Raw genomic sequence first — 5,358 nt, 5'->3', positions numbered from 1 at the left:
GGTCGCTGTTTAGCAGTTAGATGTCAGGTGAACCAGCACAACTGCCATCTACGTGTTTACTGTTTACCTACATCAGTGTTTTACTTCAACTAACATCTAGAAATATGCCTGAAAGAAGATCACAAAAAGCTTGCATAATTTAACTTTATCAGTTAGCCATGAAATGGTATCACTTTTACAAGACTTTGTTTTTTTCTACCTACATAAGTTGTTTGGCTAACACGGTACAGAAACATTTTTACTACTATTGAAATGAAACAAATCTGATTGGCTGTAGCTCCACCTCCTTTTCTGAAAAATGGCCAACTGTACCAGGTTTGATGCTTGTGCCATTAACAGTGCAAGAATGGCAGCAATTAAATATTCCCCTTGAAAATCAATAGGTGCATTTTGATTGGCTTTTGTAGGCTTCACCCACTTTTCGGAATACTAATCGCAGTCACTCAGTGACCAACTTTGCAAAGTTTGAGAACCCTACAATAAACAGTGTAAGAATGGCTGCAATTTACATTTTCCCAACGAAATGTGTATTTGTCTCTGCCCACTGATGACCAGGCATTGCTCAGGTATGTATTTGGCTGGTGTTGGCTGTGCCCACTTTTCTAACCCTAATACACAATTACTCAATGACCAAGTGGCTACCAGGAGTCACGCTCGGGGTTACTGCTCCTGGCTCATTTTTTCCACCCCGAGCCTGACTCGTGATAACCGCCAAAAAGGTTAAAGTGGAATGAAACCCAGCAATTCTTCTTTGCCCTACAACATTATTTACAGCTTATTATATACTAGCAGCGGTTTTTTTTTTTACTAGAACAGCGTTCAAAGGGTTAAACACAGGACAGGAAAGCTGGACGAATCCGAACTAGAGATAATGTTATCTTGTGTTTAATTGTATCAAGTGAGAAATGTAAACAAACACTTCTGACACTGCAGAGTCTCCTGAACAAAGACAGAGAGTCGGAAAGTATTTCTGCTTATATTTCAACATGAAAAAAAAACAGTTATGTATAAGATGCAAAGTCAGCTCTCAAAGCAAAAAAGTGTACTTTGGAAACTTGTAGTTACTAAATGAATAAGAATACTTATGCACAAAAGCAAATATGATAACCGTATGGCATATAAAAAGTAGGAAAACATGTTTTTATTGAATATTATGTCAGGGTTTTATACCGCTTTCAGGGCAGTGAAGTTAGGAAGGAATCACACTTGTGTTTGTGGGAAACCAAGACTACTCCTCAGTTTTTTTTAATGAGGAAACACGTGTTGTGTGGAAAAGTAGAGCAGGTTGTGTCCTTTTTTGAACGCTATGCATAATTGCAGATGCTTCCTGAAAACGCAGTGGCCCCATAGAAACGCATTACATGCCTTTTCACATTGCGGAAAAATGCTGCCAATCTACACAAGTGTTATACCTCCCTTGCAGTTTTTTTTATTTGTAATTTACTGGAAGTTCCTCAGAGAAGTATTGCGGTACACTGGTGCCCAAGGCAAGTTAATAGGTATAGTTTTTCATGCTAGATTTTCTCGTAAACTGACATGAGAGAAAGGTCAAAGGTGTTGGGCCCCTTGACATCCACTGGGCCTCAGGCACCTACTTAGGTTGCTGTACGAATGATCCTGTGCCCGCAACATGGTGCCGCTCATGTTTCTTTTTTTTAAATTATCTTTATTTATAAGATTTTCAGGTTTATAAACATACAAAAAATATACACAACAGTCAATACTTTGCAAATTCTCCCCATTACATATACAATTGAGTGGACCGGAACCTTAAACTCTGCGATACAAATTATTGAAAAACATGACATTCAAAGTTATCTTATATCGTTCCTCAAGATTTTCCTTTATAAAGAACCGACCCAAGTTTCTATTAACCTTTCTTCCCCATCACAACCATATCATTACATACTCCACTCTCTTCCCTTCACTCTACCAGCATTCATGTTTCCCATCCACTCACTTATTGAGTCGATCCATGTTCTGTTGATCTACTATATTTTATTATCTATTTTCTGTCACTGATACCCAGAGGGACATCTCATAACATTCATATCTCCCTCATTAGTCTATCATATTCCCCTGAGTTTTTAAACTGGTCCCACTGGCTCCATCTCCCCTCGTGAAGGTGTCCTTCTCCCCGGATATAGCTAGTCAACTCTTCCATTCTTTGTGTTTCTGCCACTTCTCTAAGCCATTCCTGTATTGTAGGACTTTGGGTAGACTTCCAGTGTCTTGCCACTAGAAATCTCGAAGCATTAAGTGCTGCTCATGTTTCCACCTCCCCCCTGCATAGAGCAAAACACACTGGTGGGGAGTCAGACAGCATGTCTGTAGCCCAGATCGATTGCTGGAGATGGTTGTGGGTGACATATTGTGCAGACATATCCACAGCTTTGTTTTTTTCATGTTTTGGAGCTTCTACATGCATGTCAGTGAGGAGAGGAAGGCAGTGAATTTCTCTCTGTGCTGTCACGCACATCAATAAAGAACTGCGTTTTTTAGATTTGTCAGGGTATTAAATAATAAAAATGTGATTTTTGTTTTTCTTCTGAATAACAATGACGCCATTTATGAACTGCAGCAGATTTATATCAGCATATATAACAAATTGTAATAGTTACATGCAGCCTTTCCAGTACAAACTCATGGCTGTGAGAGCTCAGCTATAAATAAGACTATGTGCAGAAAACATTGATACGTTTGAATTGTGATGCTGGAGAAAATTATTCAGTGTTTTCTAGACTGCCAAAAGACATAATCAGTTGGCACACAATGAAATATGTCCCGATTGCCAGATTGCTCACTAGAAGGACTTGTGTTAAATTCAAAACTAAAATATTTTGATTACGAATTAGAGAGACAAGATTTACTGGAGGAGACCTTTATACTGGGTTTTTTTTATAGCCCCATCAACTTCTTTGGCACTGTACAGAGTAAGAAACAAACATGGGTGCATAGAAATGCAGACATCGGTACATAATAAACAGTTGGTAGACAACATCAATGTTAACAAAATATGCAGCAATTTACAAGAAACAAAAGGGAGAGAACCCTGCCTTTGCAAGCTTACAATCTGGATAGCATACTGGTAAGGCTGTTGCCTTTGATGTGGGATTTGAGCTTTTGACCATGGTACGAATCCCGGGTCAAGCCAGTACGTGAAGCAGTAAGGAGTCTTTGGGCAAGGCTCCCCAATAATCTGTGTCGCCCATGGAGTGTTCCCTAAGTGACTACAGCCCCGAAGCACTTTGAGTTCGGCCGGAGAAAAGCGCAATATAAATGTTCTGTGTCTTGTATATAATCTAAAGGAATAGGAAGAAAACAAGATGGGTAAAACATTCGGTGTCTATTCAGAGATGGTGCCTTTATTGTATGCAGCAAGAAGCAAAGCTTGGCCAGAGGCTGAGGGGGAATAGCTTAGGTTAGACTGTACACTTCTCTGAAAATGTGAGTTTTATGGTTGCTGTTAACGGATTCAAGGGTTGGAGAATGAGACAAATAATTTGGAAGGAAATTCCAGAGAAAGGAAGAGACTTGTGAGAAGTCTTGTGTGTGAATTTGATAAGGTGAAAAGGAGGACAGAAGAAGTTTGTGTGCAGAGCAGAGGTCACGGTCCGGGTGGCAACTGAAAACTAGTGAGGAGATGTGTGGGGGATAAAGATTTTGGAGCACTTTAAAGGCTAGCATTATGAGTTTAAAGGGGATCCTCTGGTTAATTGTCAGCCATTGAAGAGCTTGACAGAGGGGGCAACAGATTAGGAACAGGAAAGGAGATTGATAAATCCATCGGTCAAGTTCAGTACAAACTGGAGAGATTCAAGTCAATTAGTTGGAAAGTAATTACAGCAGTCAAGGATTATTATTATTATTATTGATTTATAAAGCGCCAAAATATTCCGTCAAGGATAGAGATTATTAGGGCATGCCCTAGTATTTTAGTAGTGCCTTGAGAGAGAAAGGGCCATATGTGAAATGTGTTCTTGAGTTGGAGATGACCAGGTGGTTAGAGAGTAAATGTGTCTAATAAATGAGAGAGGAGGCAAATATTAGCCCTAAGCAATATGCTTGGAAAATTGAAGTTATAGGAGTGTCATTGACATTTACTGTTATGTCTGGCATAGAATCGGATAGAAATAGAAGAAAAATGATCAGTTCTGTTTTATTGTTGAGTTTTAGGAAGCCAGAGGTCATGAAGGAAGATACAGTAGACAGGAAATCAGGAAGGCGTGATAGGAGGGAATTATGGCTTGAAGCTGAGAGGTAAAGTTGTGTGTCACCTGTGTCACGTGATCTATCAACCAGCGAATAAATCACACTTTTGACACATTGTGCAATTTTCACAGGCACAAACATGCACAGTGCTGTCATTGCTAGCTTTTGCAGTGCTGAGCTTTTGCACATTTGACAAATGTGTGGATGGGCTGCCATCTGGCTAGTGTGATGGCCAGTTACCTATAAGGGCCGGTTCACATTGGACAAAAAAGGTCTGCTTAGCGGACCATAACGGAACAGACCCTAACGGAGGTGAACAGATCCTATATTAATCAATTGGATCTGTTCACATTGCTCCATTCGAATGGTCCCGGTTCTGTTTGTTCCACCACATGGGCCGCAAGTTTGGGTCTGCAGTGTTTTTTCTAGGTTGACGGATGCGTTGTATTGACCGCGTGATAATGGACAGATGGAAAACTGGTGGAAAAAAATGGTCCATTTAGCAGACCGTAATGGAACAGACCCTAACAGTGGTGAATAGATCCTATGTTAATAAATAGGGTCCGTTCAAATTGCTATGTTTGAATGGATCTGGTTCTGTCAGTTCCACCGCATGGATCGCAAGTTTGGGGCTGCAGCGTTTTCTAGGTTGATGGATGTATCGCATTGACCACATACTAACAGAATGGAGGGCCACGGATGGAAAACTGATGCCTTAAAAAACTGATCACGGATGGAAAACTGATTCCTTTAAATGCTGATCTGTTCCACAAATCAGTTTTTATACTGTTGCAGGCCTGTGTGCCATTTTCCTGTTCAGTCCAATGAATCCATGGCTCACTCCAGTATCAGCTGGGCATGGCTCTAAAAGCATGATAGCTTGCACTTCTGGCTGTCCGTTGCTGCTCATCTAATGATTAGGCAGTCATAGCAGCGCTAAGGCAAGGTGAGATGCAATCCTTCAAATCATGTTCACAGTATGAAAAGCTTTGTAGCAGTCTGTCCTAATGAAAATGGGAGCTTTAATATCTGGCATTTTCATATTCTGTATGTGGCTAAATATCATTTCCCTGCTTAGCCTAATGCAAACAGATAGATATTCATGAGCTACAAAACAGAGAAGCAACAGAAGAAGTATGATAGTGT

The 5,358-nt window shown here is 40.3% G+C and overlaps 1 long non-coding RNA gene across 1 annotated transcript in view; it reads left to right on the top strand.

Annotated features, from left to right (window-relative positions):
• LOC137528430 (uncharacterized) overlaps positions 1-5,358 on the top strand; it is a 66,590-nt gene that overhangs the window by 48,973 nt on the left and 12,259 nt on the right. The window lies entirely within an intron of this gene.

Source organism: Hyperolius riggenbachi, chromosome 8 (genome assembly GCF_040937935.1).
Source record: "Hyperolius riggenbachi isolate aHypRig1 chromosome 8, aHypRig1.pri, whole genome shotgun sequence".
NCBI lineage: Eukaryota > Metazoa > Chordata > Amphibia > Anura > Hyperoliidae > Hyperolius > Hyperolius riggenbachi.
This window is presented reverse-complemented; position numbering and strand designations above follow the sequence as displayed.